Consider the following 25,574-nt stretch of genomic DNA (forward strand, 5'->3'; position numbering starts at 1 on the left):
AGAGAGAGAGAGAGAGAGAGAGAGAGAGAGAGAGAGAGAGAGAGAGAGAGAGAGAGAGAGAGAGAGAGAGAGAGAAACTGAAATAAATACAATCCCGCAGCAGGTTAGCTCAGCCATGACGACCTCGCAGCCTCTCCTTTACTGAGGCTGCAGGCAAAACAGGGGCTTGTTTGACGGTCCCTCCGCGCCCCGCATCCCCTCCTTTGCCATGTTTATGTTCATTCTGTATTAAGCTCTCCCTCGCCCCCTCTTGTAGCCGCGGGGAGCATTGCTTGCCTCAATTAAGCGGCTCTTGTGGTTTTGCAGAGAAAGATTGCAAGGGAAAAAAGAGAAGGAAGGGAGGGAACGAGAGAGAGGGAAAAAGAATTGGAAAGGAAAAAAATGGGGGTTATAATAGTTTTTTTTCTTCTACTTCATCTTTATCAGAACCGGGTCACAGCATTGTCTTGTGGTTTTGCAGAGAAAGGTTACGAGGAGAAAAGCGGGAGGGAGGGGGGGAACGAGAGAGAGGGAAAAAAAGATTGGAAAGGAAAAAATGAGGGTTATGATAGTTTATCCCCCTTTACTTCATCTTTATCAAAACCGGGTCACAGCATTATCTTGTAAAGGGACACGGTTTGCAAAGTTTCTTCACAATGACAGAACAATTTCGAACTGCAATAATGGTCCGTGAAATCCCCTGAATGCGTGAGTGCACACGGATGTCAGTCTTTTGAAAGGTTTCTGTATCGGTATCATGTGCAAGTGCATGAGCTGTTGCCATCACTTTTACACCTTTATATCTGCGTGCATGTGACTTTATTTTTATTTCAACACGTGCCCATGTGTCTGTCAGTCAGCGCGTCAGTTTTTTTCTTTTTTTCCCATGACGCTGCTGTTTGCCGTCCCGTCCACCGTCCATCAGCTGAGTGTGTCCAGGGGCCGCCGAGCTCCAGGGCCAGTGCAAGCTTATTCCTCTGTCGGCCTGCTTGCCTACTTGCACCTGCCTGCCTGCCTCCCTCCCTGCCTGCATATTTCTTTACCTCCCTTCCTCCCACCCTCCCTCCTTAAATCTGCCTTTCTGTCGTTCTAAGCATAACTAGCTGGTTAAGTAATTAACTTTGTGTAAAGATTTCAGTGCCTAGATTAATAGCACTTGCAAAGACAGATGCGTGATGTTAAGGTTAATGTTAAGGTGCATGTGGGAGTAAGATCCGAATGTTTGTTTTTCTGAATAGATAGATGAATAAACAAAGGTTAAAGCCTGCCTGGTTAGTGAGGTAGCTGCTGCAAGCCCTGTCGCTACTTCCTGTCTGGCTGCCTGTGTGGCTGTGTGGCTTTAACTCCGTACGAGACTCATTGGAATGCGGAAACGCAAAATGATGTTCGCATTATTCATGCGAGTGTGTGACAAGTGTTTCATTACTGTTTCGGTGTATCCACCTGAAATAAAGGTTTTTACATCGGTTTCATATATTTTAAGCCTTAAGGAATGTCACTAGAAAAGTGTACACAGCCAAGCAAAAAATTGCCAATCCGGGGAACAAATCGGAAGCACATCCAGGCGTGCCTGCTAGACGACACAAATGCGTCCATAAATAATTTTATAAATACTTGCCTGTTTACATGTACATAATCTCTTGTTTGTTCATGGTTTATATGCAATGGCACTTTTTTGTTTTGCCTAATAATAATACTAAGATTCATACATGTATACACAGATGCACGTAAGCATGCCACTGATCGATTCGAGATACTGCCACAAACCGAAACACATAAATACTGACATCGACAGGAAATGAAAACATTAAAAATACGTTATTTAGGTTGCACTAAAATACAGAATTTTCGTGGTTGATATTTCGAGCGACTTTATTCAACATTTTTGTTTCGGTAAAAAAAAAATTGATGCTCTTCTGCAGAAATAACAAAAATAAATGGTAGATCCGTGAATTGGAATTTACAGCCATAATTGGGTAATTATTATATTATTAGTTCTGTAAAACTCTTTAGTAAGAGCTTCGTATAAATGATTTTGGGACTCAACAGTATATTTTTTTTTAAATCTCCAACTTTTTGTTATTTATGTTAATAACGAAAGAGTTCTGCTCAAAGTTTAGACGTCGCGTTGCCCTCCCCTGAAGACTCGACACGAGGCAACGAAAAGCACCGTTAGTATTATTTGATGGCCACTCTAGTATTTATTATATTTGCAATAAGGAACATATACTTAGAGTGAGTATCAATCACAATTTTATAGTCTGTGTCATATGTATGTGTTAATCATGGCTTGAGAGAACTAGCCCGGCTCGTGCCAGCAAGCCAAGGAATGTATTCAAGAGCATCAAGCCTCTTACCTCAGTGACGCCAGGTTTGATAAGGTGACACCAGTTGCTCTTTCTGTTTCATCTTTCTGTTCTGGTTAACTTGCTGACCTCTCTGCTAACTGTAATAGTAGGAATGGCAGCTTTGCCCTCCTTGAACAGCCGCTGCAGCACTCCTCAGTCAGTGCTTCCTTGGTGTTGGGGAATATGTGTAAGCACTTCTTATTCAGTAGAAGCTTTACCTTTGACCAATAAGTTTTAGATTACACTGAAATCATGTATACCGTGCACTCCACTGATTTAGCTGAAGGTTTTACATTTGTTCCACCTGTCTTTTTTTTTTACTTCAAGCGTTTATATCTTCATACTAATTAAATGCTCATTGTACCTATATGAAGTAATGTAATTGCTCCGGCTTATAAATCGGGGTGTCTGTGTTTGTCTGTCTGGGTCTTTCTTGTCGCTATCATGTTGGGGTGAAGAATGTGGCGACAGGAAAATGAGACATGTTGAGCAGTTACCCGGACTGGCCTGGGCGCTCGGTTGACTAGCTTCCGTCCTGCCCCTGGCCACCGCTCCTCCGACGAGACTGTCTTCAGGCCTCCTTGAGAGTAGTGCCCGTGTCTTTGCGGCGTGCTGGCCTCGACTTTTCTGCCCGATGTAGTATAGAGCCTCGTCTCCCGGGGTGGCGTGAGGGCTGGCTGGACTGATTTCCTTCCTGCTCCCGCCTTCACTCGCTTCTCCTACGAGGCTTTATTCTGGATTCCTCGGCCTTTGTCTCCCTGGGTTTGAGACTTGACGGTTTCGACTTTCCAACACACTGCGGCTTGTCCGGCGTGCTCTGTGTGTGTGAGTGTGTGTGTGTGTGTGTGTGTGTGTGTGTGTGTGTGTGTGTGTGCTTCGCGGATTGCTTGATATTCTCGTGGCTCCTCCTCTGAAGCCGCATCATAGGCAGGCGTCCCTTGGTTCTTTGTCCTCCTGCCTTTATGTTCTGTTTTATCCTCATTACTACTCTCAGGGGAGCTTTTTTCGTCGCTTATTTCATATCCAGAATATCTGCCTTTGATATCATCTTGACGTTTGGCTCTGCTCCATTTCGTTGTGCCGTGTTCGTATGATAGAAAATTTAGTGATTTATGAACGCGTTACACTGATTTGTTTTTCGACAGTTATTTAATTTTAGACATTTTGCGTTTTATATTTTTATACTTCTGATGCTGCATTTGATTGTTTGTTGTCACAAAAAAATCACGATCGCGTTACGTTAATTATTTGTATTACATTTACATCGCATTCAGACTGCCGACACGCTACACTCACTTTTTCCTGTTAGCAAAAGTGATGAAGTTACTAATTCGTTAAATCAGTCATCGTGTGCACGACATTATCATATAATAAATTCCTCCTTTTTTTTATCCCACGTTCGTGTTTTTTTCTGAGTTTCCTTTACCTTCGTTTCATTCTGCTGGGGCGGAATCTAATCGGTACTCAACGGGGGATACAATCTTAACATTCATGTAACATTTGCATACATTTACATTCATGCATAGAAAGTCTTGCTTGAGGCTCCCCAGGCAGCGCCCGGGACCCGCAACACACCTGGCCGGCATTATCATAACCACGTCCTCTCCGCCGCACTGCACCACCGCCAACACCACCACCGCCGCCTCCGCTGCCACCGCCGCTACTTCCAACTCTCCACCGCCACCCCGCCGTTTCTACCTTTGCGTCCACTCTCCTTCCGCCGCCGCCTCACGGGGCCACTGGGCCGCCTTGCTAGGGAAGCACAAATGACCGGGGTGTTATGTATGTACTAGCAGGAAGCAGTGGGAAAGGGCGCCGTTGCCTCTGTTTCTGTTTATGTATTAAATGACCCGTGCTGGTGCTGAGAAGGGTACTTCCAGTGGTGGTGGTGTTGAGGCTACTACTAGTGATAATAATAATAATGTTAATACTAATACTAATAATTATACTCTTACAACTTCTAACACACAATGATACTTTTTTCTTTCTTTTCCTCCTCCTCCATCACCTCCTCCTTCTCCCCTTCCTCCTCCTTCTCCCCCTCCTTCTCCTTCTCCCCCTCCTCCTCCTCCTCCTCCTTCTCCTTTTCCTCTTCCTCTTCCTCATCACCATCACCATCTTCCAGTTCATCATCATTATAACCACCACAGCAACCACCACCACCACCACTATCACCACCGTGACGACTACCAGCCAACGTCCCCCGATTCCTGTTGAAGTCAGCCGAACGCTCACCTCTCACCCTCCCAAATAAGAGGGAAGAGAACTGAAGAAAAAATAGATGCAGACCAGGCCGGGGAACCACCACATCTGCCACCACTACAACCACCATTACATTCTCGCCTTTAAAGTCTGATTGCACCCAAGCGGACGACTATTTTTACTGTGACCAAATGCAGCCTTGTATTAACTTTCTGAACTCCTGACCTCCGACCCTCACTAATAAAGAAGAACAAGTGTATAATTGGTTTTCTGATATCGTCTCAGGACCTTCCGTAACAGTTTATTGTAATAGTTTTCTCATAATAATTCTACATAAATATCGTTATGGTTTGATATTTATTTATGAGAGCAAAGTAACATCAAGGAAGTATTCAAACGTGTACGGAAGTTGTGGCAGATATAAATGAATAGGACAAAAAGAGCAAGGCATCAGATGACCAAAGCAGTGAGAAGAGAGAATTAAAAGAATAACAGAAAAAATAATAACAAGAAGCAAGACAGAGATAATGAAAGAGATGAGAACAGGACCGCAAGACTATAGATATGTATACTATAGAAACGAAAAAAAAACTAGAAATAAAACTTTGAATATATTAAATAGTAAGTAAAATAAAGACAGCAAGAGATACGAGTACTAAAAAACATCGTAAAGATAATGAAGAAAAAGAGTAGGATGCTTGAGAGAGTGAGAAGTAGCGGGAATTAAAGACTAAGGGATCAGCAGTTCAGGAAGAAGAGGAAGAGAGGGAGGAAAAGAAGAAGAGGAGGAGGAGGAGGAGGAGGAGGAGGAGGCGCACCCAGCTGCATCCCTCAACACCCAGCTCCTCCTCAAGCTCAAGACCGGAGGAAGAGCGTCGGGGAAGATATGAAATTCAAATGATTCTGTAACTTGCTCAAAGGTCGTGGTTATGCTGACGCAAGTCGATGAAGGTGTGAGCAGCAGTGAGGAAGAGAGAGGAGGAGGAGGAGTTCTTGGAAGTTAGGCATATTACGAAGATGAGAGGCGGGAGAGTTGAGGGCTGAGGGAGAGAGAGAAGACAGGACACAAAAGAGAGGAAGAGAGAGAGAGAGAGAGAGAGAGAGAGAGAGAGAGAGAGAGAGAGAGAGAGAGAGAGAGAGAGAGAGAGAGAGAGAGAGAGAGAGAGAGAGAGAGAGTGCAATCACAGATATGGACACGAGGGAGAAGAAAATAAAACTAAATGCAAAAATTGTGAAGCTTCATTCCCTAAACAGTAAGTCCGCCTGGGTACAATCAGGCGCGACAGGGAGCGTCGACCAGAGCTGAAAATATTGATGGAGCCGCAGCGACGTAAACATAATAAAACACAGGCTGACGGAGGCAGGGTGGCGGGGTGAGGCCCACGCACTCCCACCACGGAGGCTTAACCTGGACGTGGCGCTGCAGACGAATTGAGGATTAAAGAGCGAAAGTATAAAGTTATGCGAATATAGTTCTATGAAGAGGAAAATATGAACTCTCGGATTACAATCTCTCTCTTTTCAAAGCCATGCTCTTGACATTATTTCCGACATGATCAGTATTATCCTGAAGACAAGCAAGTGCAAAGCATTGCAAAGTTATTACAATGCGATTAATTACGTTTGGGATGCAGAACAATTAAACCTTAATTAATTGAGGTCTTTGGAGAGAGTAAACAAACTGCCTCTTTGATTTGAAATTTAGATGAATTACTGTGTGGGAGTCAGAGTATTTCAGCATCAAGAAGTCTGTGCTTTTCGTTTAATCATCATATCGCGTCAAATTATATAAATAGAATGTAAGAAGTACTCAAATACATCGTTATTATTAAAAGGGGGAAAATGCAGAGCTTTTCGAAGTTATTTTACTAAGACTTTTGTTTGGAAGGTAGAGTACTTGATTGATTATTGTTGAAAGAGAGAAATCATAAACTAATGGCAAGTTGACTTAAAAAGAAGAGAAGGTATTGCTTGTGAGACTCAGAATTTTAAGATTAATTAATTTCTGCTTTTAGTGAAACGATACACATCAATCAGTATGGATTGGTGGGTAACCGTCGTAAATATATCAGTCATCAACCATCACCCATTATTATTATTAAATCAAGTGCAAAAGTTTGAGCGGGATAAGCACACACATTATTTAATACAAAATCCGTAACACCGACAAGTACATAAAACAGAGATGATTAAAGAAAAAACATAAGAATAAAAGTGATGATTAAAACAAACAAACAGTCTTTTATTTATATACCATGGAATCGCAAGATGTTTATAAAAAGTTCAATGCAATTAGGTAGATCAAGAATTGCAGAAAAAGTGTATGTTTCTTTTTATTATGGAAATTTTACCTTATGGTCATATTTTGTTTTTTTTCCCTTGAATCGCTAATGAACATGATTTTTGCCCTTTCTTTGAAGCCTGTTATCAGTTTAGTGGATTAATGTATAACAATGGCCGCTCATTTGATTATCCGCTCACCATGATATTACTGCGTCAATATTTAAATCATTCGTTATTAAAGGTCCTTGTATCACGATTCTCTCTCTCTCTCTCTCTCTCTCTCTCTCTCTCTCTCTCTCTCTCTCTCTCTCTCTCTCTCTCTCTCTCTCTCTCTCTCTCTCTCTCTCTTAATACCCGCCAGTACTTATCTTGGGTCTCATAACCGCCCCTACAAGATCTTTCCGCTCCTTTCATTTCCCCGTAATCCTCTCTCCATCTGCCTCTCTCTCTCCACCTCTTCAATGGTCGACGGCAGCAAAGTTCTGATTACTGGCTGGGGGGGATCAGAAAAAGGGAGTTTTCTTCAGCTCCTTACATTCGTCTTTTCCCTGCCCTCCTTATAAGCCTCCGTTTCCAGAGGGTAGTAAAAATAGTAGTGTGCACGGCGGATAATTTTTCGTAGATTTACCACAACTTTAATACTGATGGGTAACTATATTTGAGCTACCAGAATTCGTATCTTTCCTTGCAAGCATGTCTCTCAGTAAGCTCTTGTGTCCACAGTAATAACAGTATGGACGGAGAGCGTTTTGAATATCCACAACAATACCACCTTTAATGTTCTGTATTTCGGGAAGAGAGGGAGTTTTGTTCAACCTCATTCCCTTCCTTCGTAAGCAATTGCTTCCATAAAGTACGTAATAGGGTTTGTGTGCACGGCGGGCCATCTGTATACCGAAACTATCTAGCTGTCATTCATGAAAGATTTGGCCCCAGCCTTTAACTGGCGCGGACGAATTATATTTACAGTGGTTACCATGATATAAGACTTTCGCTTGGCCCATAATGTCCCCCCCCCCCCCCCCCCCCTTCCTTTCCATTGCTTCTCGACCGAAATCGCTACAGTTTGGGTTGAAATAGTATGTGGGTAATTTTCCGCTACTTGGCGATAGTCGAAAATGTCCGGCAGGTTGCGGCAGATCTCGAACCAGATTCTGTAGGACCTCTGTACCCATTCACTCATACAATCTACGATCATGTGTGTGTGTGTGTGTGTGTGTGTGTGTGTGTGTGTGTGTGTGTGTGTGTGTGTGCTGCTTACCCACGCGCGAGTCTTCCTTTGGTCCCAGAAGCCACCAACTCATTCATGTGTCCTCAGAAACAGCCGCCCGGCCTGTAATTCTAGCGTGTCCATTAAAGTGTTGGCCTTTATCCCCGTGTGTGTGGTAACAGGATCAGCCCCGCGCCGGCCAGCCAGTGCCCCGCATCCCGCACCCTACGCCGGCCCGCTCCTCTTCTCCTCTAATTGAATTTTTCTGCTTCTTGCTTCTTGTTTCCTCTTGTCTCCAGTTTTCTCTCTCTCTCTCTCTCTCTCTCTCTCTCTCTCTCTCTCTCTCTCTCTCTCTCTCTCTCTCTCTCTCTCTCTCTCTCTCTCTCTCTCTCTCTCTCTCTCTCTCTCTCTCTCTCTCTCTCTCTCTCTCTCTCTCTCTCTCTTTGGATTGTATTCTTATCTAGCTTTTCTTTTTCTGCTCCATGGTGATAATGATGATAATGATAAATATGATCATAGTATTAATAATAATAATAATAATAATAATAATAATAATAATAATAATAATAATAAAAATGATAATGAAAATAATAACAATGAATAAAATAATAATCATAATCATAATATGTGTATTAGTAGTAGTAGTAGTAGTAGCAGTAGTAATAGTAGTAGTAGTAGTAGTAGTAGTAGTACTAATTATAATAGTAGTAGCAGCAGCAGCAGCAGTAATATCATTAACACCGACGACGAAATAATGACTTACTCAAGAAGCACACCCATGGATGCGTGCATTAATCAGATTGACACGATTGACAAGCATAGAAAGCTGCTGCGTTGTCAAAGAGTCGATCATTCAAAGAGTCAGGACACAGCGAAGCGATGAACCCCGTGATAAGGAAAAATGTCAAGTGAGGAAAGGCGTGGCTGGAAAATTAGAGATATTCCGAGAAAACGTAATCATGCACACCTCGCCTTCCTGTCTCTCGGTGCTGTGTCCGCGGCTCATGCCCTGGGTTACTAAGTTTTTAACGAGGCTGAGGGGGACAAGCGAACGGCAATGAAATAATTAAAGCACAGGTTCGCATCTCACTGTTTCTGTAAAAAGAGGAAGCCACCGAAAGTATAATCAGTTTTTGTTTGCAAGGTGTCCTGATTTCCCCCTCCTGAAAGGGTTTGTCATAATTATGAAGGAGAAAATGTAGACAGAGGATGGCTGTTGGAATAACCCAAGGACTTTCACTTCAAATATAACCCCAAAATTATCCAGCATAAAAAAAACATTATCCATAGACAGTGAAAACTATGTTATGTATAATCAACAACCTGCAACCTTCTAATATATCCCGCTGAACACTCTTATAAGTAGCCACATTATACGACAACTCGGTGTCTCGCCACAGCTGACGCTCGAGACGGAGTTACTCAGCGGTGGTCTGGGTTTATTCATCGCCGCCGATAGACAGACGCACGTTGATGAATTTCCAATCACCTGAGTGGTTTGTCTCGTCAGCTCGTCGTTGTCTTGGACTGGAGAGTGAAGCAAGAGTTGATTTCCCTGTTATAACGATGAATTCACGCCTCAAGGGTGTTTCCATGTAAATGTGTATTGTCTCCACTTCGGCCGAAACTGAATTAAATCGAATTAATTATCAGCTGGGCACATACTCAGATTCACGACGAAAACCTTGATGTTGATGGTGGAAATTGTCAACTGCTGTGGCGCTGGCTGTGGTGGAGCTAAAAGTTGATAATCTGGGTGGTGGTGATTTGGGTATTGCATTTGTGGTGGTGGTGATAATTGTAGGATTTAGAATTGGCATTGTGGAGGGTGGTGACAGTGATGGTGGAGTTGAGGGTTGGTGTTTTGGGTAATGGTGATAATGTTGTTGATTGTGACTATGGTGGTGGTGATGGTGGTGATGTTGTGGGTTGACGTTGTGGATGGGTGTTGGTAATAGGTTGAGAGTGGTGGTATAGTGAATTGTTGCTCTCTCTCTCTCTCTCTCTCTCTCTCTCTCTCTCTCTCTCTCTCTCTCTCTCTCTCTCTCTCTCTCTCTCTCTCTCTCTCTCTCTCTCTCTCTCTCTCTCTCTCTCTCTCTCCAATCATTATTATTTCCTGTAAGCGTTACTATTTAATTCTTTGTCTACCACATACAATCACATCCAATTAAAACAGTTAGTGAAAATAAGAAAAACAAAGCAATATTCACAGCACCGGAGCTGTCAAACGTCCACCTGAACAACGGCGTCTGCATGGCGAAGTGGGGAGGAGCTGGGCGGGGCTGGGCGGGGTTGTAGTGGGTCTGGGTGTGTCGGGTGAGGCAGGTGATCTAAGCTTGGGCGCGACATCAAATTTTAGGAGGCCCGCTTGTTTGCAGGTACCAGCGTCGTATCGTTCTCGTGTAACAGGCTTGTCTTCCTCGTGTAGCAGACTCGCATTGCTCCCAGCCAGCGGGTCTGTGGGGCCTGGCTGTTATTCTCACTGGAAAATAAGGAATGTCTCAAATGAAGGCCCAGGTGACCTCACTCTGGGGAAGGACCGACACGTGTTTTTCCAGACAAGACAACTTATAGTGGTGCCGCTGGAGCAGTCTCCCTCCCCCCCTCCCCATCTCTCTCTCTCTCTCTCTCTCTCTCTCTCTCTCTCTCTCTCTCTCTCTCTCTCTCTCTCTCTCTCTCTCTCTCTCTCTCTCTCTCTCTCTCTCTCTCTCTCTCTCTCTCTCTCTCTCTCTCTCTTGTATTCCTTTGTTTTGTCTACCTATAAATCAATATTGTGGTTTGTAAATTATGCAATCAGTGAACATTTTGAATGCTGTTTGTGGGTAGTCGGGCGGGCAGGGCTGACCCAAAGGAAGTACAAGCGTAAAGGAAACTATTCACATACTGGGAGAGTTACTCCGTTTTGATAGTTGGACATATTCTTTCCCATTGAGTTTTACCCAAAGGATTAACTCACTAACAGTAGACACACACAACACACTCAGACAAACGCTCTAGATTCCTCGTGCATATCTATTAATAGTAGCTGGCAAAACATATCGTTCACGCGGGCAACCGTGTTCATTTCAATCGTAATCAGTCGGATAGTAATTATTGATCCCCGAGCTGGGCAGCCTGACGGAGTGGAACATCAAGAACACTAGGCAATTCCTCTGATTGATTAGGATTAGGTCGAACAGCTTTGTGGACAGCCTCTGACGGCCGCCTGTTGCGATGCTGTGCCGTGTCGCGTGGCTGATCACGCTGCGAGTCACGGATTCCAGTATTTTTCCCCCGCCACTTTCCCCCCTCACATCTCCTTTCTCTTCCCCTCCCTTCCGTCCCGCTCATCCTTTCTCTATCCCTTCCTCCTCGTCACCCCTTTTCCTCTCCTCCGTGGCACTCCCACCCTCAATTTTCTGTTCTCCGACCTCTGACAGCTCTTCGGTGTCCCTTTTCCTCTGAATGGCTGTTCGCTCTTTCATTCCTGGCTCTCTCGTCCCCTCCCCTCCTAATACCAGATGGACAACTCAACTAACGGAGTGGCAACCCAGAAATATAAAAGTCAGGGCAGACAGAGAGGAACAGTTGATGAAATGTAATTAAAGCAATTGCCGGAGCAGGATGAAACACACTAACGTCAGACAGAAAGTATCGGAGAGAGTTGAGAAACGACTTTGTCCCGCAGTGGACTATATAGTAAGTGATGATGATGGTGATGATGATGCATAGAGACATTTGCGTTACTATTTTGTGTTCTCGTTGTTGTTCTCCCTATTCGTCTCTTTTCTTGGATGTACAAAGCTAAAAATAATTAGTTAATCCCTGACAATGCATTTTAAATTAGCGCAATACTATTATACTAATTATTTTTTTTGATTAGGATTGATTAATGTGATAAAGCGTCGCAAAGTGGTTTGTTGTGTATAATAAGCTTAAGGAAAATTAGTTTCGTACTCGGCTTGATGCTGAGTGACCACACCAACACAGGGCTGGCAGGCGGCTTTGTGGCCACACCCGACTGGCCTAGGCCAATGTGACCCACACCTGCGTCCGGCGGGCTGTCGTCTGTGGCCACACCCAAGCTCGGGTGGCGGCGGTGTGGGCCACACCCGTGTCTGGTTGGCCCTTTAGAGCCCCGCCTTGCCCGGGCCAGCAACAGCACCATCCATGAGCAGCACCCTCGTGGCCGCCAGCTCGCAGGGCCTCGGGGCGCGAGTGGCCGCCGTGTGTTGCTTTGTGGCCGCGAGTTTGCCGAGGCGAGAGGAAAGAAGGCGGAAAATAAAAGCATAAAGAAAAATGCCGGGGGAGGAGGTGCGCTTTCTGGAACAAAAACACGCACGTTTTCTTTCCTTTCGTATGTGAGTTCTTTTTATTCTCATCCTTCTTATTCATGAGAAACAGAATTCACGACACGACGCCGCCTCCCCAGGGCTCACCGCCACGTCCCAGCGGCTGGGGGAGGGGGTGAGGAGTGGGGATAGGAGAGTAAAGGGGATGGAAAGAAAAGGGAATGGGCTAGGGCAGGGATATGAAATAAAAGGGCGGCGGGGAGAGAGAGAGAGGGGGGGAAAAGAATGGAGAACTGTATCGAAAACAAATAGCGGAGAAAGAAGGGAAGAAAAAGAGAAAAGGCAAAGGAAGCCGAGATGAACGAATAAAGAGAGAGAGAGAGAGAGAGAGAGAGAGAGAGAGAGAGAGAGAGAGAGAGAGAGAGAGAGAGAGAGAGAGAGAGAGAGAGAGAGAGAGAGAGAGAGAGAGAGATGTGCTTGCTGTGTGCCGTGCCGCTTGCTAAGGCCGAGGTTATAATTATTTCACGCCGGCCAAATATAAATTAAGACTAACGTTTACGGCGGTGACATTGCGTGTGTGCTTTTGGTGTGTGTGTGTGTGTGTGTGTGTGTGTGTGTGTGTGTGTGTGTGTGTGTGTGTGTGTGTGTGTGTTTATGTACCGCGCAACCGCCCAAGGCCTGTGTCAGGTTAATGCCAATTACAATGGGGAGGGCGAGCCTGACAGGAAGGAAATGAAGAGTCTGACAGGTGAGCGGTGGTAGTGGAGGTGATGGTGATGCAGTGTTGCGCTGTTTGGGTGTGGCAGTAGTAGTAGTTGAATTGATAGTAGTAGTAGTAGTAGTAGAAGTAGAAGTAGCAGGATTGTGATAAGTACTGCCACTGTATCGTATTTATAGTCGTGGTGGTGATGGTAGGTGTGATAGCTTGATGTAATGGCAGTGCTTGTAGTGACGGGGAAAGCTGTTCCTACTCTGCCTTTCTGACGATGGTAGTGACGGTGCTGGTGGGGGTAATTATAGGTTCGATTGTGAATGTATTATTGATTTTTACTGTGTCAGCTATACGGTGGTAATTATGGTGACGTGCAAAAGTGATAGTGTGGCATTTGTGGTAGTCGACATTGCATTATTTTCAGTTATCGCAATTATCATCTAATCAACTCGCCTCGTCAACTCCCATGTGTCTAACCTTTCTGCAGCCTCGTAGCACACACCTATCAACTCTAGATCATCTTAATACTGCCCAACTTCTTAATGCAAGAATGAACCAGCATCAACATTCTTTCACATTTTTTTCTGGGACAGCCTTTCTTCATCTGTATTTCCTTCTTCCTATGACAAACGTTTTCAAGAGACGAATATCGACACCTTTCCCGCCAAAATGGATCACTCTCTCGATCTCCTTCTGTCTTCTATTTTTTGTGGCAGCATCATCGTTTCGTGGAGCCATTTTTATATTGTTTTGCCCCTCGCCTTCATCCTCCTCCATAAAGAAAATTGTCGTGATAGTGTTGTTGCGGCTAGAGGAATGTGTTATTTTGGGCCAGGCTTTACTTCTGAGACGACATTCCTGGTGATGAGTGGCGTGGTTGATGATGTGGTGATGATATTGGTTTAGTATGTAGCATTGGTTTGGATTTTGTGTGGTGTGGTGTGATGTGATGTGGTATGATTATGGTGTGGTGTGGTGTGATGTGCTGGTGTGGTGTGGTGGGGTGTGGTGTGGGTCTGGTGTCACGCAATGGAAGGTAACAAGGAACACAACTATAACTCACGTCCTAAAACTATCAATCTTTCGACTTTCCAATGCACGGAATACTGAATTTCTTCTTTCATTCTTCTTTCTTTTCCTTCTTCCGCTCCTCCTACAATTCCTTCTCATTCTTTTCCCCCTCCTCCTATTCCTTCTCCTCCTCTTCCTACTATTACTACTATTCCTCCTCCTCTTTCTCCTCTTCCTTTTCTTTCACCGACTCGATCTCCTCCTCCTCCTCCTCCTGCCTGCTCCTCTTTCTCTCCCTATTCCTCGTCCTTTCCTTTCTCCGACTCAATCTCCTATTCATCCTCCTCCTCTACTCCTTTCCCTTCTCCTTTACTTCCTCCTCTTTCTTTTATTCCTCCTTCAATACCTTCTTCTCCTTCTCTTCCTCCACCTCCTCCTCCTCCTCCTCCTCCTCCTCTTCTTCTACACATAATCTTTACCCGCGAACCATTTTCCGATCACTCAGCCGCTCCCCTCAGACCGCCTCTCCTCCCGCCATCACTCGCGCGCCGCTGCTATTATCCTCGTTAGGCTCAAAATAACGGGTCGCCCCTCTCTAATGACTGCCTTAAATACTTGCCCGAGAGGATTACTTCAGATTTATTATTGGTGGATGCGTGTGTTTTCTTAACGGGCGGCAGAGGTATGTTTAACGGTGTCTTTCTTTGTTTGTTTGTGTGTTTGTTTTTTGTTGCGGTGAAAAATTTATTAGCGATGCGAGATTGTTTTTTTTTTTTTCGTTTTTTATCTTCATCCTGTTTTCTTTTTTGTTTGTTTGTTTGTTTTTTGTTGTTTTCTTGTTATCGTTTTCTCCTGTCATTTCTGTCTTCTTTGTCTTCATCGTTTTGTTTTGTTTTTCTCGTTCCTCTTTTACTTCTATTTTTTTTTCTTCTTCGGCATTTTCGTCTTAATCATCATTTATTTATTTTTTCCTTCTTTTTCTTCATCTTATTCTTCTTTTCTTTTTTTCTTCTTTTTCGTCTTCTTAGTTTTCTTCTCTATCTTAATCTTCTTTTTCTTCTTTATCATCTTACTACTACTACTACTACTACTACTACTACTACTACCACCCTTCCCCTCCTCCTTTACCACCGTGACCTACCCACCTCCACCTCCTCCTCATCCTTCTCCACCGTCTCTTGTTCTGTCTCCTCCTCCACCTACACCTCCCCCAACTCCTCCACCTCTTTCTTCTCCTCCTCCTCCTCCGCTTCTCCCTCCTCTTCTTGTTCCTCGTTCATCTTGATAAAGCAGAAAGTGAGCGGCTGTAATTTCAGGCCATCGAGTCTCTTTGATCCTTCTTTCCGGCTTATTCCCTTTGAAAAAAGAGTGTTTTTAGGACTGTTATACTTGAAATCGGCTGAAAAAGAGGTATTGTGCAGATGCGGCTGGCGTTCAATTCCTCGTATCTGGAGGCGCCTTGTGGGCCGGGGGGAATGGTGAGGCAGGGAGGAAGAGAGGAAGAACATAGGGTAAGAATATATATAAAAAAGAAAGGAGAAAGAAAGAAAAGACATATGCGACACAAAATTCATTGCGTTCTGAAAAGCACAAGTTTGACGAAATGTATTTTAATTGTATATGCAAAATGCAATATGTCAAAAAAGGAATTACAAAATAACAAGCAAAAAAATAGGAAAATACTTTTTGAAAAAAATTGATTTTCAGGATATATTGAAATTCTAGCTGCAAGTGTAGTGTTGAACAAGGAATAAAAAATATCATGCAAAAAAAAAATAGAAATACGGTGAAGTGAAGGAAAGACGCAGTCAGCTCTAAGATCACAGTTCGTCAACACAAACATTACACAGAATGTTCCGATTATTGTAGAAGAAAAGTTCAGTATGTCAAACAAAGAACGAAATCAATTGAGGTGCAGAGTAAAAAAACAAAAACGGGAACGAGGTAAAGGAGAGCAGCCTCCCACACGCCACACACCACAGTTTTTAAAAAATAAATGCTACAAAATGTATTGCTGTTCTAAATTCTAATTACAAAATGATAAACAGGGAATGAATAAATATCGAGATGCAGAGAAGGAAAATATGAAAGAGGTGAAGCGAAGGAGAGACGTAAACAATACTGAAGGCAATGCATCAGTGCTGTAGGTGTTAACTTACATAATATTTACCATGAAATAATAAGTGATGCTCGGAAAATGAAAATAAAAAAAATATTCTAGACACATTTACAACACTAAATGAATTACATTCTAACGGAAAGAAAATGCTACAGAGTGAACTAAAACTGCAGTTGCAAAATATTTTATTTTAAACTTGAAATAAATAACGGAAGTGAAAATGAATTAAAAAGGAATTCAGTAGAGTGTGACACGACGCAAGGAATAACACAGTAACTACATTTCCACACAAAAACTCTGCAGATTGCACTTAAATTGTAGACGCAAAGTACAGAATGCTAAAAAAGGAGAGAAAATAAAAGTAAACAAGTGGTGGAGCAAAGGAGACACGCAAACGATCCTGACATCATTACGTTTCCACGCAAAAAAGCGCCACAGAATGCACGGAAATAATAGCTACAAATTAAAGAATGCAAAACTGTTCCACCAAACTCGTGCCGGTATCAAAACGTTGCCTTTTTTTATGTTGGTTTTATTTTGTGTTGATCCGTCGCTCAGCCACGAACCATAATGAGATCCGTTCAGCATTTCATGAAAACTAAACATGAAAATGATAGACTGCTCAAATTGTGCATTATGACGAAAGCTGCATAATTACTAACGTGAAAGAACCGTGAATAAAAAAAAAATGTGCATTTCCATTGGCGTTCGTTATACGCGACGCTTGCATAGCAGTAATTACGGTGAGTTGAGTTCTTTGTTTTAAAAGGTTGGACGTTTTTCAAGAAGAATGTGCTCAGGCTTTACATAATGGAGGGAGGCACTGACTTGGTTTATGCCTTGCTTAAGAAAGAGGTGGCCGTGAATTATTGTGCATACATTCTCGCGCGTGGCCATGCATAAAAGAGAGCCGTGAAGAAAAGTCCAAAGAAACACAATATATCTCTCTCGCCCTTGAGCTTCCTCCTCGCTGTAAAAATAGTTACGCAGTCACGAGTAGCGACACTAAGAAATGCGTTCCTAAAGCACAGGAATAGGAGAGAGAGAGAGAGAGAGAGAGAGAGAGAGAGAGAGAGAGAGAGAGAGAGAGAGAGAGAGAGAGAGAGAGAGAGAGAGAGAGAGTAAACACACACACACACACACACACACACACACACAGCAATTATTTCCTCTCTCAGTACGTTTACCAAACTCATATTATATGTAATTTTCAGGCCACCATTGAAATCTTGGCTAAGCTTATTTGTACACTGATTTTTTCGTCCTGTTTCCACGTACAATTTTCATTTCGTATTTTTTTCGTATTTTTCTTTTTTCATAATACTGTTAGCTCTTATAATCTAGGATGGGCTGCTACTTTTACTTATTTCATGTTCTTTGTTGTAAAATACTTAGTCGAATCCTCTTCACTTACCTGTTTGCTTCCTCTTTTTTACTATTGGTCTGACAGAAACGAGATTTATATTTTTATCTTCTATTTGTATCCTTTTTTTCCAGCTTGTTCTCCCTCGCCTCATCATAACACATATTATTATTTTTTTTTTTATTCGCCGAGCGTGTGTTTTTTTCTCATTTGCAACGAATTTTATGAATTTTCAAGAAGCAGATATGTGTGTGTGTGTGTGTGTGTGTGTGTGTGTGTGTGTGAGCGGGTGCGTGCATCATTAAGACTCTTCTCCGGAAGTGCCTCTGGAGTAACGAGGTTCCCTGATTGATTCTCTTTTTGAAGGGCAGTTTCTTTGTGCATGATTGTTAATGAATGTATTGCCGTGTGTGTGTGTGGGTGGGTGGGAGGGGGGTCCGTTTCTCTTTGATAATGGTGAAAAAAAAATAGTTATGCATAATTAACCCCATTTTCGCGAGTCAAAGCACACACACAAACGCTAATAAGCCGGACAAACGTGTAATCGAGTGTTTTCCTTCCATTGCAGGTTGATGACGTATCGGCGCCGCGTCCCTGACCGTTCAGTGAGTACAAAACTTTATCTCTCTGTGCATGTGCCTGAGCTGCCTTTGTGCGTGTGTGATACATTTGAGGGGTGCAACAAAGCAGTAAGTGACAGGAATATTGGTAAACTGAATAAATGTGAAAATGGAAAGGCAGGTGAGAGGTACAATGTTTGAGATATCTACAGAGGTGGGAATGGGACTGTGTTCGTATCTGTCAGGCTGTGCCCTGATCGGTGCCAAGGCGTTGGTTCTTCTGGATTTTTCTCGTTTATTTGGTTGTCTGTCAGTGTGTATTTGAATGTTTATCCATGTAAAATTGACACAATTTATTTGTAAGCATCGATATGGACAAAGCAAAGATATATATATATATATATATATATATATATATATATATATATATATATATATATATATATATATATATATATATATATATATATATATATATATATATATATTGTGTGTGTGTGTGTGTGTGTGTGTGTCATAGTGAAGCACAAACATCCTTAATGACAGCACAACTATTGAGTATATGATAAAATGAACATTGTTATCATAGATGCGTAGTGATATTTGACTAACTGGACCAAATATTTTTCTTCTGTCAAGCAAGAATGACTGGCGCTGCACAAACTTCTTAGAACGTAAATGCAAACAAGAATTTTTGTATGGGAGGAAAACGTAATAGAAAATATATAAATAAATTATTTTTAACAACGACCATATAGCATTTTATATTCAATGTTATAATACGGAAGAAGAGAGGACACTGCCAACACTTTCTGAAAAATATATGTATGTATCATATCATGTTTGTGTGCCTACGACGTGGCGCAATTACATTTATCGTTTCGAGTGAAGGCATAAAACTTTTTCACAGTGTGTTTTAAACTACCGAGCTGAGTATCAGGAACAGTACCTGCGTAATACATGTTTCTGATGTAACTTGTGTGTGTTTGTTTGTGTGTGTTGAGGGCCCCGTTGCCTCGTCCCTGATGTTGCTCACCCTGCCTGGTAAACTGAATAAATGTGAAAATGGAAAGGCAGGTGAGAGGTACAATGTTTGAGATATCTACAAAGGTGGGAATGGGACTGTGTTCGTATCTTTCCGACCCTAAGCAAATATAGATTGAATAATGTAAACTTTCTTATGTGTCACGTTTTTCCCCTGACGACCAAAATTCAAGGCCTTGTCTCTGCCTCGCCCCGTCCCTCAAAGCGCCCGACCTCACCGCCCCCTCGGCCTATGTACATAAAGATTAAATTATATAAACCTACCCCTCTAGCACTTATTCCCTTAACTTATCCAACATTCAACTGTACTTTTCCATGCCCCGCTCTACATGCACCCTTCCTTGCTAATCCGCCCACTTCGATTATGAAAACATAGATTAGTAATTTGATTTTACTCATGCAACAATATCAGTGAAGTGACTCAGCTTGTAGGCTAATTCTTTGCCATGACGTGCTCTACACACCTTCCTGCTTGCCTAACCGCTCCCTCGGCTATGTAAATATTGATTAAATTATGTAAACTTACTTATGTGACGATACCAATTTTCGTGAGCTGACCCAAACTGCAGGCTAACACTTTCCCCGAGTTTGTCCTTCGTATCGCCCTGCCTCACCGCCATCCTCGTCTGTGTAAATATATCATAGAGTTTATAGACCTGCTTATATGAAATTTGTTCCTTATTTCCATGAATTGACCCAAACTCATTGGCTGATACGTTACCTAACTTTATCCTAAGTAACGCGCTGCCGCACCCTTCCTCGTCTGTGTAAATATCTAAGTTATGATTACCTGCAAATATGACAAGTTCTCTATTCCCGTGAAATGACCCAAAGTTTCAGGCCATTCTATTAACTAATGATGAAGTTTTTGTTGTTTACGAAGAAAAAACGTATACATTTATGACGTTATATGCTCTGCCCTTCTTTTTTTAGTATTATGCCAAGGTTGCTGCGTAAACGTTCGCTGCAGACGATGAACGACGCGACGTGATAGGATTGTGTCACTGCCGATTGCGTGATGGCGTTCAGGCGTTCAGCTTTAGCGGGTTTATGTGTACGTAATGCATTTGCCACGTCTCGTCTATCTATACAATACTTATATTTTTTTACCTACATAGTTGAATTCTTATCTGTGACCAGTAAACCTGTCTCTGTCTACTTATCCACCTATCTATCAACGACGGCGGCGGAGGAGACGTCATGAGCGGCATGGAACACGTTTGCGACTATTAATAGCACGTTAGAGCCGCCTCCCTTGGGGCCTTCGAACTCATGGATCACAGCGCGCCGCCTTGATGAGCCGTTATTACCTTCAGGCCGCGTGTTCAAGCATCAAGAGCCCCCACTCACTCCCCAAGTTTCAGTTTTATCTATTCTCTTTATCCTCCGCTATTACAAGTACTCTGGACGAAGGTAATTTCCAACGTGATCTACCTCTCTTTATTTGGTGTACTGTACCCGCCCCCCCTCCCCTGCTGTGCTAAAACTGCTAACTTCATGTCTTCGCCTGGTTTTCGGTTGGTCTTAAATTTAACTTGCAATTCTTGGGTTCCCACAGTCTTACTTTGCTTATATAATTTCTGTCAGTTCTCCGCTTAATATGACCGGTCAGAGTCCACTTCTTTTTCTTGATTATTATTAGGATATCTGTTCCCTTATCCATGTTGCCCACTCTCTGACTACTTATTATACTCAAAGCAATGAGGGGCGCTATTTTCTCTCTTACTCATGGTGAATAACTGTTCTCAGGGGGCATCCATGTTTATGCCGACCTGCCTCGTGTAGTTTCAGTGTATCGTAGCGTATTCTTGTGTGTTTCCCGTACGCTGGTAAATCAGCATGCTCGCAGCTTTTACTCTTTCATGATCGTAGCAAGGGAATTAGCGCCCTTAGCTGCATCAAAAAGAAGGTGAAATTGAAATGCAGGAACGAACCTAGCGTTTCGAGGAGAATATCTTCCCGTTTCTGCTTCTATGTCGGTGTGGATGGATGCTGTGACAACAGAGGAGCAGGGGGAAGTGATGAAGTTGGAGGTGGAGGTGGAAGAGGAAGAGGAAGAGGAAAATAGGATGCGGAGACGGAGACGAAGGCGGAGGCAAAGGCGGAGGCGCAGGAGAAGGAGAAGGAGGAGGAGCAGAAGAAGAAGAAAAAGAAAAAAAAGAAAAAGAAAAAGAAGAAGAAGAAGAAGAAATGGATATGGTGATTCAAGACGAAGAGGCGGAGAATGAAAAGGGGAAGGAGGCAGAGAAGTAATGGAAACAGTACAAGCAAGGGAGCTACACGCAAGGAAAACCAGAGTAAACGAAAGAGAATAAGGGAAGGGAGTGGCGGAGAGGAAGACGTGGCGAAGGAGGAAGGCTCAGGCGCTAGTCTGGGCGGCGGAGGAAGCGAGGTTAAGTTGTGGCCGGAACGGCTTATTTAATGACGTCTGAACGGTCCTTTGCTGCAGTAAGTGAATTGAATTTCCTTTCTTTTTTGTTTTATTCCTCGCAGACACAAAGGCGGGAAACTGAGCGCGAGAATAAAAAAGAAACAGAGTTCGTAAATTGAAATTGACAGTAAACTCGCAAAAAAAACTTTCTTGATGGCAGCGGCAGGCAGCGACGGTGGTGGTGGTGGTAGTGATGGTGGTGGTTATGGTGTGGATGGTGTTATAATACGGGTGGTGGTAGTGGTGGTGATCGTGGTGATGGTGGACGTGATGGTGGTGGTGGTTATGGTGGAGATGGTGTTATGATACGGGTGGTGGTGGTGGTTATGGTTGGTGATGGAGGTAGTACGGGTGATGATTGATGAAGGATGGAATTGGGGTAGTGGTAGTGAAGATGGTGGTGGTGGTGGTAGTGGTAGTGATGGTGATGGTTATGGTGGTGATGGAGGTAATACGGGGGGTGGTTGTGGAGATTGGAATTTGGGTAGTGGTAGTAAAGGTGATGGTGATGTAGTGATGGTGGTGGTGAGATTATGGTGATAGTGATGATGGTGGTAGTACGGATGGTGGTTGTGGAGGATGGAGTTGGTAGTGGTGATAGTGGAGGGGGTGGAGAGGGAGGTAGAAGGAATGGTGGTTGTGGAGGATGGAGTTGGTAGTGGTGATAGTGGAGGTGGTGGTTGGGGAAGTAGAAGGAATGGTGGTTGTGGAGGATGGAGTTGGTAATCCTGGTAGTGGAGGTATGTGAAGGTGGTGGGGGGGGGGGGGTTTTACAAGGTGGCATCGCGCGGCCCAACTCAATAAGAGGCCTGGCGTCCGTGTTGGAAGATGAAGCGAGAAATTAAAGGCTCAGCCGCGGCCCCGACCCACCCACCCACGGCGCGGCCCACACATCACCTGCATCACGGAGATCACCAGCCCTTCAACACGATTAATTTACATTTTTCAGGGTTAGGGTTTTGTCTTGTTAATATTGCGTGTCTTAGTAATGGAGACTAAGTACTAAGTACTCATAAAACTATCGAATAAACATAAAGTTCCCCCTTGAGCTGTCCAAATTCCTAATGCAAAAGTTAACAAGAACCCTCATTATGTTGTTGCTCTTACTGAAGTTCTGCAAACTATCCTCCCTCCTTCCATCGACTACAGTTTTTAAAGGAGGGAGCGGTCGATACTCATCCCACATTGAAACTGATAAGCCCTTTTAACTTTAGTCTACCTTCCCGAGAACTGCATTTACGAGTTTCCTTTCCCTTGCTTACAGTCCCTCTTGCTGCAGAAAAAAAAACCACTGTTTGATCACGTCTCAAATACTATTAATTACCTCTGATGAAAAAGATTAGCAGTGATTAATTTCTGTATCTATGTGTGTGTGTGTGTGTGTGTGTGTGTGTGTGTGTGTGTGTGTGTGTTTTGCTTTTTAATATTCATTCTTTCTCTTATTTCTTGTTCTCTCTATGGCTGATTATCCGTCGTTTTTCCTTTCTTCTTTATCTCCGTTTCCCTCTCTTTTTCTTTCTTTCTCTCTATTGACCATGAACTTGAGAAATTTTCGAGCGTTGCGTTTAAAGTTCATTCTCTCTCTCTCTCTCTCTCTCTCTCTCTCTCTCTCTCTCTCTACCTATCTATCTATCTCTATATAAAGGAAGACAGATAAATAGTTATTTGTTTCCCTTTATTTTTGTCTAATTATCTCTTTCCCTTAATTACCGTCTTTCACTAGTGATGGTTCAATGATTTTTCCGCCTTTACAATCCTCTATCCTTCCTTCTCTATCTTGTTTCTCTCCTTTAGTTCCTCCATTTATATTTTTTGCTGTCTTTTTTTCCTAATTCACGTTTCCGCACTTATTTCCTGGAATCCCGGAGAGCGTTTCACTGTATCGGAAAGCAGTGCATGAGAAGATGTGCTCTTGTCAATACCAGTTAATTTTCGTTATTGCAGCTTCGCCAGATCCTGCCGCTGACTAAAAACAATAACGATTCCAGGCACGCAAACATTCAAGCTCTCGAGGGCGTTTAAGCGTCCTGTTCCCCGCCGTGAATCAAAATAAACGCCCGCGACGCCCAATTCGAGCCTTTGATTATTAAAATTTTGTGATCGACGTCCGCCCGTTAACCAGCTGTACCCGGCCAGGCAGCTCCGGCAGGTGTGCGGGGATATTCGCTCTCCTCTACACTTTCTAATGGATTTACATCAAAAGACTTCCTAATGCATCTGAAACCTGCTGGCCTCCGTAAATATTTGCTACTGCTACTCATTCCTGTAGTTAGTTAACAAAAAAAAGTACCAAATCACACTCCTATAAATTCCTAATACATTTTCATCAAAGCCCTCTTCAGGTACCTGCACACCTGGCTCCATAATCACCTCCACACGGCCAGGCAGCTCTCTCGATTAAAGAGGGAGATGCTTTCTTCATAACATTAGAGTATATTTTCATCAAGTAACATTTTCCTTTCAAATTCCTGTTGCTTTCACGAAAATAAAAAGGCATACATTTTCCTTCGCACACACTGTCTTCGAACTTCCTGAAATACTTACTTGAAAAAACATACGCACTTCACTTCATTCCTAATACCCTCCAACTTCTGCTCAGATGCCCTACTTCACTTTGCCTTTTCTTCATCTTACAATGCATTACATCAAAGCCACCCGTAATACTGTCTTCTTACACCATAGCAGACATAGTGACAAATTCCGTTAAAATAGATCCATAACAATTTTGCTAAAAGACGGAAAGCAGAAGATGGTGAGAGAAAACTGCGAACATGAAACGGAACTTGTGTGTTTCTCAATGTTTCTGTGCAACAAACTAACACCTGAACATGAAAAGAAGCATACCAACATGTTTACCTTTTTTTTCTGCGCCATACTCAAGGCCATTAACATAAATCGAAACCTATCAATGTGTAGCAGTGTGCTGTGCCATATTGTATCCCTTTGAAGTCCTGCACAAATGTCGACGAGACTACAAAAACAGCTCCGTACGAAAAAGCAAACAAATTGTAATGCAACTGTAAAAAGCGACGCAACACGCGAAATTTGCACATTCATTTCCATAAGCGCTGATGGCGAAAGCCTTAAATACACCTGGATATTGGTTTTAAGAGAGAGAGAGAGAGAGAGAGAGAGAGAGAGAGAGAGAGAGAGAGAGAGAGAGAGAGAGAGAGAGAGAGAGACGAATAAAAGGAGAGACGAATAAAAAACAGACAGAAATAAGTAGAAAAAGAAAAAAGAAAAGAAAAATGGAGTGAGAGAAATTGAAATACCGCACCTCATTTTCTTAGGAGCTCAGATCAAAGCGCGAGGCAATAATGCAAACGCACCTTGGACATTAATTAGTTCACGATCCGCTTTAACGAACTGATGGAGACTGGTGGCCCTCCTTTACGCATTTCCCTCCTGCAACGTCTTAACATTTTTTGCAGTAAATTAAACACTGCAACTATCATAAAAATTAAAGGACATTACCACAAATATACTCACAAAGGTTACAAAGAGAAAGCTTATCAGTCTTAGGTGTGTGTCTTGATACTCTCGTCCTGAAAGAGCTTTAAGTCGTATAAAGTTCAGTAAAATTAAAACTATTCTTGGGTTGAATGTCTCTTTCTCCTCTTCTTATTTTTTTTTTCTATTCGCTTCTTCGTTCAAGGTCGTGAAGGATATAAGCAAGCATGAATCTCGTTTTTCAATAGTTTCTCTTTAAAAAAAAATAGCGTCGTTCATCCCTCAAAGACTCAGTGCTTATCTCAACTCCTTAATATTTCCCGTGGTCTATGTCAGGTCTTGAAAGATATTAGCAAACATCATCGTATGGAAGTTGAGTTAGTACGTAATCTTCCTTTTCATTCATTTTTAATTACCTTGCAGTAACATAACGTTGACATACATTAATACCTCTCCCTCCGTGCTCTGTCAGTCAAGGTTGTGAATGATATTAGCAAACATTAGTGATACTCGTTCAGTTTATACTTCAAAGACATTTACTTCATTTCAGTCTTACCCCGCGTAGTCTCAAGATCATGAAGTACACTAGCG

The 25,574-nt window shown here is 42.8% G+C and overlaps 1 long non-coding RNA gene across 1 annotated transcript in view; it reads left to right on the forward strand.

The window, feature by feature from the left end:
* The window catches only part of LOC127001582 (uncharacterized), a 176,752-nt gene that overhangs the window by 37,524 nt on the left and 113,654 nt on the right, over nt 1-25,574 (forward strand). The window contains exon 2 of the long non-coding RNA XR_007755339.1: nt 18,067-18,103. This is a non-coding gene — a long non-coding RNA (uncharacterized LOC127001582). The remainder of the gene's footprint in view (nt 1-18,066; nt 18,104-25,574) is intronic.

This window comes from Eriocheir sinensis, chromosome 21, assembly GCF_024679095.1.
Source record: "Eriocheir sinensis breed Jianghai 21 chromosome 21, ASM2467909v1, whole genome shotgun sequence".
Lineage (NCBI taxonomy): Eukaryota > Metazoa > Arthropoda > Malacostraca > Decapoda > Varunidae > Eriocheir > Eriocheir sinensis.